The sequence below is a fragment of the Lissotriton vulgaris genome, chromosome 2_1 (genome assembly GCF_964263255.1).
Source record: "Lissotriton vulgaris chromosome 2_1, aLisVul1.2, whole genome shotgun sequence".
Classification (NCBI taxonomy): Eukaryota; Metazoa; Chordata; class Amphibia; order Caudata; family Salamandridae; genus Lissotriton; species Lissotriton vulgaris.
In genome coordinates this window covers 628,972,114-628,982,951 of record NC_141687.1, presented here as the reverse complement: position 1 = coordinate 628,982,951, position 10,838 = coordinate 628,972,114, and positions in this window count along the sequence as shown.

The window sequence follows — 10,838 nt, the reverse complement described above, 5'->3', positions numbered from 1 at the left end:
AAAGACACACTGGAAGAGTTTACACCTGTAAGCATGGAAGAGACTAAAAAAATGCTTCACGGGTTAAAATCAGGGTCACCACATGACCCATGTTCGGCAAAGGTAGCCAAGTTGGCGCCTGTACCTATTGCTGTAGCATTAACAACAATTTTCAACAATATGTTCGCCACCGGACAGTTTCCTGCATGTTGGAAACGTGCATCGATCCTTCCTTTGCTGAAAAAGCCAAATTTAGATACAATGGATCCCAACAACTATCGTCCCATCTCAATGCTCCCACTCCCAGCCAAACTAATTGAAAAGATGATGAATCGTCAACTCAGTGTGTTTCTGGGGACATCTCGCGCCCTGGACCCTTCCCAACACGGGTTCAGAGTGGGCCATAGCACTGAGTCTGCCCTAATAAAAGTTACTGAGGAAATTAGAGGAGTAATGGACCTAGGGGGAAGAGCAGCACTGGTCCTGTTGGACCTCTCCACACCCTTCGACACTGTACATCATGGAATTTTGATGGACCGGTTGAAGGACTGTGGGGTGCAGGAGAAAGCAGGGGATCTCTTGAATACGTTTCTGACTAATAGAGAACAGAGTGTGGCAATGGGAGAATACGTATCAAAATCTTTCGTTCTACCATGTGGGGTCCCTCAGGGCTCCTCCCTAAGCCCCACTCTGTTCAATATATATGTCACCTCCTTGGCCCCGATTATTAAGTCTTTCGGCTTTAACCTAACCTCCTACGCAGACGATACACAAATTGTGGTATCAGTGCTGCCAGGGAGGGAAGATGGAGTGGCCTTACAATTTCAGGAATGTATGTTGGCGGTGGGTAGGTGGATGGGCGAAAATTGCCAGAAGCTGAACACAGCGAAAACTGAAGTCATTGTATTTGGCATAAGTAATGACTTTTGGAGCCCGCAATGGTGGCCAGAAGAGATGGGTGTTCCCCCCCTTCCTGTGGCAAACGTGAAGAACTTAGGAGTTCTAATAGATGACCAACTCAATTTAGGCCCCAGGTCAATGCCCTAAAATCCTCAATTTATTTTCTTTCGAAAATGTTGCGGAAAATACTTCCTTTCCTCCCCGAAAGCAGTAAAAAGACAGTTGTTACTGCCCTGGTCTTACCCCAGCTGGCTTACTGCAATAGCCTGCTGCCGAATGCCCAACAGGGGCTTCTTAACAAGATGCAGGTGCTGCAAAATGCAGCAGCCAGACTCCTGACGGGCATTCCAAAGTACGCATCCGTGTCGGGTGAACTCACGAAATTACATTGGCTGCCAGTGCGGAAGTGGATTGCTTTTAAGGCCTTGTGTCTGGTTTTTAAGGCCCTCCAAGGCTTTGGACCGCCCTGATCACCCCTCATCAGCCAGGATAGCTTGACTCCAGTGAAATGGAGAGCACGGGACCCTCGTCTGGGCATACCCGTCCCACTCAAGGTGACAAATGCAAAAACAACAATTGATGTACAGAATGCATAACAATGTCATACATTCACCCCAGTACAGAGATCTGGGCCTAAATCCATCGTTTTTTTGCTCACCATGCCATTCCAGTAAATCAGTCTTGGCCCGGTGCCCAATGGGAACAGTCCAGCCCGAACCGCCAGACCAGGTCCTCCCTAGACTGGAAACAAGCATTCCAGGATCGGTTTTGGGGTTTCACCCCTCATCAGTCAGGATAGCTCGACTCCAGTAATATGAGGAGCACAGGGCCCTCGTCTGGGCATACCCGTCCCACTCAAGGTGACAAATGCAGAACAATGTCATACATTCACCCCAGTACAGAGATCTGGGCCTAAATACATAGTTTTTTTTGCTCACCATGTCATTTCAGATTGAACTCAGCCATTTGCAAATCAGTCTTGACCCTGTGCCCAATGGGAACCGTCCAGTCCAAACCGCCAGGCCACGTCCTCCCTTGACTGGAAAAGAGAATCCTAGGACCGGTTTCTGAACTGGGGTGGCGAAGTGAGCTAAAGAACGATGGATTCACTCCAAATCTGTGACTAGGGGTGAGTGTCTGAAAAGTTTCAGCGCTCCGTCCATCATCTACTTGTGTTTGCTTTGTTTGCCCTTAGTCAGCAGGGTCTGCCCAGGCATCGGTCCATTGCTCACTTTGCCACTGGATTCAAGCTAGCCTGGCTGAAGATGGGTGTTACCCTGAAACCGGTCCCAGGATTCCTGTTCCAGTCCAGGGAAGACATGGCTTGGCAGTTTGGGCTGGACTGTTCCCATGAGGCACAGGGTCAAGACTGATTTGCATATAACTGCGTCTGAACTTGGGTGTTGAAGTTAGCTAAAGAGCGATGATGGATTCAACCCAGATCTGTGATGGGAGTGAGTGTCTGAAAAATGTCAGCGCTCCGTCCATCATCTCCTTGTGTTTGCTTTGATTGCCCGAAGTTGGCAGGGTATGCCAGATGTGGGTCCCTTGCTCATTTTGCCACTGGATTCAAGCTAGCCTGGCTGAAGAGGGGTGTTACCCCGAAAAAGGTTCCAGGATGCTTGTTTCCGGTCCAGGGAAGAAATGACTTGGCAGTTCGGGCTGGACTGCTTCCGTGACGCTCACGGTCAAGACTGATTTGTCTATATAGCTGTGTCTGAACTTGGGTGGCGAAGTTAGCTTAAGAACGATGATGGATTCAACCCAGATCTGTGACTGATGGTGAGTGACTGAAAAATGTAGCGCTCCGTCCATCATCTCCTTGTGTTTGCTTTATAACTAGGAGCCTCAGTACTATACTTCATTGCCTTTTAGAATTCAATGTAATACTAGGTATAGAGAAATCTTGATTACATATCTCAAACTGCTCTATCTCAAAATACTGACACTCATACAGGTACATGCATCAATCTCGGCATTTGCGATTCCTTAATTGCGATTTTTAAGGAATCGCAATTAAGGAATTGCAAATGCCTATGCATTAAGAAATCGCTAAATAAATTGCGATTTCTTAGAATTCCTTAATTGCGATTAGCATTTTGCGAATCGCAATTAAGGAATCCCTTCCCATTCATTCCTATGGGCCTAGAGGCCCATAGGAATGAATGGGAAGACAATCTCAATTTGCGATTCGCAATTAGCTAATCGCAAATTGAGATTGCGATTTCAAGGGTGCAGGGGTGTCCAAAGGACACCCTGTTGCACCCCTGAAATCAAACAATGCACATATGTTGTGTACACACATGCCCTAAGGGCATGTGTGTGTGCACAACATAAAAGTTAAAAAAGTGCACAAAATTGCATTTTTCTAACATTTCGCAAAATTACCATGAGGTCCAACCTCATGGTAATTTTTTCTCTCTAATTGCGAAATCGCAATTTTTTTCAGTTTCATGCATTGCTTTTAAGGAATCGCAAAATTGTGATTCCTTAAAAGCAATCGCACTGTAAAAAATCGCAAAAATAGCGATTTCTTCACTTTTTGGATAATGCACCCCAAATAGTGATTTGGGAATCGCAAACGGACGAATTTTGCGATTCGCGCCGTTTGCAATTCCTAAATCGCTTGATGCATGTGCCTGATAGTGCATTAATTGTACAGAAGAACTAGCTCCTGGGTCCTAGGTGACATATCATTGGATGTATTGAAGGGGGTGCAAATCCACGAGTTGCAGTGTCCTTTAAAACCTTCTGCAAATCCATCAAATAACTTCGGGATTTAGAAATCAATTTTTAATGATCTACTTTTAGGCCACTGCAGATCATTACTCATAGGCCACACAGAACGTGTAGACAGATGTCATCATTTCTGGGTTAGACTCACATGTTTCACAGCTTTCTTTGCATATTAATATTACCCAAGGAAACATTGAACTTTAGGCAAATGTGAGCTTGTTTTGGTCCAACCACGTTTAATTTTGTGCACTTCAGGGCATTTTAATTGACATTTGGAAACTAGTTTTAGTAGTTCCGGACTGCCAATTTTCACTCATATATTAACCACACTAAACTAGGAATAGGCTGACATACAAGATCACCTACCTGAAAGGCTATGTGTGTGTCTATGAACTACGCTATTTAAAAACTGGGATCCCGGCGTCCTTGCTTCTTTTCACTGTGCAACCTACCTATAAACAAGATGAGACCCTGATCTAAGATAGGATACATGTCAAATTTCGCAAACCCACCATTCAGAAGTTTGTATTTCATTTATTGTACCTTACCATTTTCATGGGGTTCTTGTTAATTAACCTACCAATTGATCAGTCTTCATGCTGATGGAATCCATATTTATAACGACCACACACCCCTCCAGAGCTAAAACAAATAAGTGGACAAATGTAATATAAGTCACTGGTGATTGTTTTTAACAAGAAATTGATAATACCTAGTTATATATTGGTTCGAGCACACATTTGCTTCCCTTGCAGTGACTAAATATTTGCAACATCCCTGCATAGCTCTACATGGCTATGTGTGCCTTAAAACTCAACCTTTTTTATTATACCCTAAACTAAATGGATTGCACTCAATTAAAGAAGATGCTTTTCTTTTGGTATTCTCTTAGGTACACCCATGGTCCAGCTTAACTAGACACATATGGAGAATTTGTTTTTTTAGAGAAATTGGTGATTTATAAAAGTGTGGAGTGTCATTGTCTTCTCTATGCACAGCAAGGAAGACAGACTTTGAGAATCATAGGGCACAGTGACTGTAATATCTCGCATGCAGTCTTAAAGTGCTTGGGAGTGTGATGTTGTGGGTGGTGTGGAGTGCAAAAAAACGATGGATTTGGGCCCAGATCTTTGGACTGGGATGAATGTGTGACATTGATCCACATTCGGTCCATCACCTGTTTTGTTTGCAATTGCCTCCATAAGTGCGCTGGGGATGCTCAGACGTGGGTCCCAGGCACTCCACACCACTGGAGTCAAGCTAGCCGGGCTGATGAGAGGTGTTACCTCGAAACCGGTCCGGTCCTCGGATGCTTGATTCTGTTCTGGGAAGGACATGGCTTTTGTAGTTCGGACTGGACTGTTCCCATGGGGCACAGGGTCAGAGCTGATTTGCATATCGCCATTGTCTAACCCAGGGTGGTGTGGAGTGCAAAAAAACGATGGATTTGGGCCCAGATCTTTGGACTGGGATGAATGTGTGACATTGATCCACATTCGGTCCATCACCTGTTTTGTTTGCAATTGCCGCCATAAGTGCGCTGGGGATGCTCAGACGTGGGTCCCAGGCACTCCACACCACTGGAGTCAAGCTAGCCGGGCTGATGAGAGGTGTTACCTCGAAACCGGTCCGGTCCTCGGAAGCTTGATTCCGTTCTGGGAAGGACATGGCTTTTGTAGTTCGGACTGGACTGTTCCCATGGGGCACAGGGTCAGAGCTGATTTGCATATCGCCATTGTCTAACCCAGGGTGGTGTGGAGTGCAAAAAAACGATGGATTTGGGCCCAGATCTTTGGACTGGGATGAATGTGTGACATTGATCCACATTCGGTCCATCACCTGTTTTGTTTGCAATTGCCGCCATAAGTGCGCTGGGGATGCTCAGACGTGGGTCCCAGGCACTCCACACCACTGGAGTCAAGCTAGCCGGGCTGATGAGAGGTGTTACCTCGAAACCGGTCCGGTCCTCGGATGCTTGATTCCGTTCTGGGAAGGACATGGCTTTTGTAGTTCGGACTGGACTGTTCCCATGGGGCACAGGGTCAGAGCTGATTTGCATATCGCCATTGTCTAACCCGGGGTGGTGTGGAGTGCAAAAAAACGATGGATTTGGGCCCAGATCTTTGGACTCGGATGAATGTGTGACATTGATCCACATTCGGTCCATCACCTGTTTTGTTTGCAATTGCCGCCATAAGTGCGCTGGGGATGCTCAGACGTGGGTCCCAGGCACTCCACACCACTGGAGTCAAGCTAGCGGGGCTGATGAGAGGTGTTACCTCGAAACCGGTCCGGTCCTCGGATGCTTGATTCCGTTCTGGGAAGGACATGGCTTTTGTAGTTCGGACTGGACTGTTCCCATGGGGCACAGGGTCAGAGCTGATTTGCATATCGCCATTGTCTAACCCAGGGTGGTGTGGAGTGCAAAAAAACGATGGATTTGGGCCCAGATCTTTGGACTGGGATGAATGTGTGACATTGATCCACATTCGGTCTATCACCTGTTTTGTTTGCAATTGCCGCCATAAGTGCGCTGGGGATGCTCAGACGTGGGTCCCAGGCACTCCACACCACTGGAGTCAAGCTAGCCGGGCTGATGAGAGGTGTTACCTCGAAACCGGTCCGGTCCTCGGATGCTTGATTCCGTTCTGGGAAGGACATGGCTTTTGTAGTTCGGACTGGACTGTTCCCATGGGGCACAGGGTCAGAGCTGATTTGCATATCGCCATTGTCTAACCCAGGGTGGTGTGGAGTGCAAAAAAACGATGGATTTGGGCCCAGGTCTTTGGACTGGGATGAATGTGTGACATTGATCCACATTCGGTCCATCACCTGTTTTGTTTGCAATTGCCGCCATAAGTGCGCTGGGGATGCTCAGACGTGGGTCCCAGGCACTCCACACCACTGGAGTCAAGCTAGCCGGGCTGATGAGAGGTGTTACCTCGAAACCGGTCCGGTCCTCGGATGCTTGATTCCGTTCTGGGAAGGACATGGCTTTTGTAGTTCGGACTGGACTGTTCCCCTGGGGCAAAGGGTCAGAGCTGATTTGCATATCGCCATTGTCTAACCCAGGGTGGTGTGGAGTGCAAAAAAACGATGGATTTGGGCCCAGATCTTTGGACTGGGATGAATGTGTGACATTGATCCACATTCGGTCCATCGCCTGTTTTGTTTGCAATTGCCGCCATAAGTGCGCTGGGGATGCTCAGACGTGGGTTCCCAGGCACTCCACACCACTGGAGTCAAGCTAGCCGGGCTGATGAGAGGTGTTACCTCGAAACCGGTCCGGTCCTCGGATGCTTGATTCCGTTCTGGGAAGGACATGGCTTTTGTAGTTCGGACTGGACTGTTCCCATGGGGCACAGGGTCAGAGCTGATTTGCATATTGCCACTGTCTAACCCAGGGTGGTGTGGAGTGCAAAAAAACGATGGATTTGGGCCCAGATCTTTGGACTGGGATGAATGTGTGACATTGATCCACATTCGGTCCATCACCTGTTTTGTTTAATAAGAGAGTATTTCCAATTAACAGATTAAATGAAAACTGACAGTATAAACAGTTCTCAGAGTGATTAGCTTTTCATGATGGTTCATTTCTTTGAGTGTTTCTTTGTGCATATTAGTTCGTTTGACGTGTGATTTAATTTTAAGGCAATTATTCTACGACGATTTGGTTCGAAGCTGGTTGTGTTATCAGATTTGTTCTTTTTCTAGGGTTTTCCTCATCTTGGAATGTGGTTGGTATCTGTTTTGAAGGTTGTTCTTTTCTGAGAGTGTTTCTGCTCTCAATGAGGTTTGCAATCTATGAATGTGATTGCTTTCTTAGGTGGTGTTAGTTTGAGAGTGTTTCTGTTCTTAGCGTGGTAAGGTTATCAAAACTATCCTCTCCAAAGCATTTGGCAAGAGTGGTCCTGTTTGCAGGCTGTTTTTTAGGCCTCACCTACCTGTCTTGTTTTGAAAGACCTTTTGTGGGCTATACCAAGATCTAACAGTGGGATTATAACCCGCCCAGTGAGTCTATTGGTTGGCTTTGCTGTCACTTTCATTTGCTTACTTCTAATTTGATGGCTTAACTTCTTTTTGTGTTTGCTCCTACACTGGACCGTATCCTCTTTACCATAATTTTGATTGACGGACTTGTATCCTTCCATTGCTCACTTTTAGTGCACTACTTTTCAGGTCTCGCCTGGCGTTAGCAGCGCACATGCTCTGCACTCGCCATGCGGGGGCCTTTTGGAATCAATACGGATTCCAAAGTGTGCATGCGGACGGATAGAAGATGTGCACCTGAGGACCGGTTGCTTCACTGGCGGAATAACACACCGGGGGACTTTTTTTATGTCTCGGCATGTGGCAACTGTATTTTGAGAACAACGTGGCATTCTCACTTTTTTATTGACTTTCTCTTATTCAGCAGGCGACTGCTTATCAGCTCTCTGCTCCTCATGGACAGGATGCTGTGCTTAAGGTTTAAGCACGGTGTTGGCTTTCATGTAAACAACACGGGCAATACACCACGGGAAATAGAAACAATGGCGGACGCAGCTTTATTTTCACAGCAGGCGTCTGCTCGCATAACTCGTTGTTTTATTTTTAATTTTCATTTAATAATGTAGGCTGTGTGTCCTCCTATTTATTTGTTTAGTCGCCGTTTTACCATGCCAAAACTCGAACCGGCTACCCCAGGTCCAAAGTGGGCAGCTCTAACGGTCATGCCACAGTGTCTGCCCTGCTGCTGGGCATGGGTGTCAGTCCATTTAGCTGCAATTTCCCTAATTTATGTTCTTTTCTCGCTTGAAGCTAGGGGTCGGCAGCAAAGCCTGTTTCCAGAGGCTGTACTTGTTTCCACTGTGATGCGCTCTCATCCATCCATTCAAACCAAGCTGTACCTTCCTGATAGGCCCTGGGGGCGGGCCATCTGCCAAAGAATGTAAATCATTTGATTTTTTTGTTTGATTGATCTCTCTTTTTTTCATCTACTTTAGTGTGTAAAATAATCCTTATCAGTTGGGACAGTTGTGAAATGTGTATATGCAATACTCTTTGCCTAGTTTTTACTAAGATTGAGGCACAGTTAGGAAAAGTCACCCAGTGTCTGGATTCATGCTGTGGTGTCTGCATTCCAAACGTGCTTATCACGGACAATGCATGGTTTTGCCCCCACTCCTCGTTTTGAGATGTCTCCATCATATGTAATTTTAACGTGCCTCTTGCATTGAGCTAAAGGCAGCAGAGACCACGTTGTCCCTCTGATCGGCACCCAGTGATAATGTGTTTGTCTGGAGTGTTTCTTAAAATTGCTCCTCATGTGCAGCTTCCGAAATTGGGCCCCCCATGGGTTTTATTTTAGAGAGTATAACTCTTTCATGGCGGACGCACAGACCACTCGGGGAGCTCTACTTTAGAAATGGCATGTTACCAAAAAGGGGTTCTGGCTCCTATCAGCAAGGCTGAGCCCAATCATCAATAAACAACATAAAAGGTGCCAATAATGATCCTACTTCACTATATTATTTTCACTGGAATTCATGAAACCATTCAATGTGGCCCAAAGTTATTAATCCGTATCTCTTTTTTTTTTAAACGGAAGGTTTTTCTTTTGATTACTTTTTTACATTATGAAAAAAAAAATCAATATTACAACCATCACAACATACACAGAAGAAATTCATTACAATTATACAAAAATAAATGACATAAAATGAAAAACATTAAATTACAAACAGAGACTGTTTTTCAACAACACATAAAACATTTAAGACAAACAACGGACACAGACCCAGACAGGTGAGTTTCTATTTACAAGGTTTCAACCTTCAGTTCAGGGCAAAGTACAAACAGTGCATCCAATTGAGAAGGAAAAAACTCCGGACTGGTTTTTGATACATTCAATTATTCATTTCCAACCAATGTATTTATTGTAAGAAACAGTAATGGGTTTGCATTTTATAGACACTGTTTGAAAGGAAACTGGCAGCAGCTTTTTAATTTTCAGTGCGCCATGCCCACTTTGGTGAAGTGGCATGTATTTTTGGGGTTGAAAACCTAAACAAGTCAGTGGTTAGGTTACTGCAACTAATAGCTCCACTTGGAGTGAGAGAAAAGGTGATGTTTATTCTGTAATGTACTCTCCTTGCTGCAATGAGGAATTGTCAGTCACATGTTGAAAGGTTTGAAGTGCAACTTATCACCCTGAAGAACAATCAATGCTCCGTTAGTGATATGAACTCACCCCACCACCGCACCCTGTTGCCAATTGTCCCCATGTGCTTCACCAACTTATTTTGCTCTTAATAATCTGACCACACCCGTGACAAGCATTTGACATGGAATAAGTCTCGCATTTGCCAGAATTTGAACTGTTGGTATTGTAAATGACAATGCCTTTTTTTGTGTTTTGAAAAAAAGCAATACACATAAATAAAAGGCATTGTCATTTACAATGTCAAGAGCTCAAAGTCACGCAAATGTGAGACCTATTGCATTGCAAATGTTTATTTTCCATTCAGCATCCCATAAGAGTGCATGGGTTTTCAAACTCTTTCTTTCGTGCTTCTCCCATCAAATGTCTTCCCTGGCACTAACATTGCTGTCTCTCAAGTGTTTCGCTCTCTCATATGTGCTTATCTACCCTTAAGCCCTCCACTTCATGTTGCTCTCTCCCTTGGGTGCTGCTTTTCACCCCTGTCTTTATTTTAAACACTCACAATCCTTGTTGAGTCATACAACAAGGTTAAGTTGTATTTTTGGAGGGACTGGCAGCTGTCATTTTGCACACTTAATATTTTTTATTTAACAATCTGTTAACTGCCACCCTAGATTGGTCAACAAAAACAGAAAATGATGTCTGTGCCAATCTGTAGACGTGTTGCCTGTGGTTCTGTTTGGTGGCACAGATTAAAGGTGGTTCTGTGTATGTGTGATATCTTTGCTTCTGGTTGTTCTCACTGAGTTTAGCTGTGCATGGTTCGGCTCAACTTTGTGGGGTTGGTGTTACTTGTGTTTGGCAGTGCTCAGTTTGTTCGGATGCTTTCTGGATTGGCCTGCATGGTTCTTTTTTTGATGGTTTAGTTGTTGCATTCGGAGCTGCATGGTTTGGTTCATTAGTACTCCAATTTGCAAGGCTTGTTTTGGCTGATTTGGGCCCAGTTCTTATTGGTGGCGCTCAGTTTGTTCGGGTTTGCTTTGGGCTCAGCTCTCATTTTCTTACTTCTTATTTGATG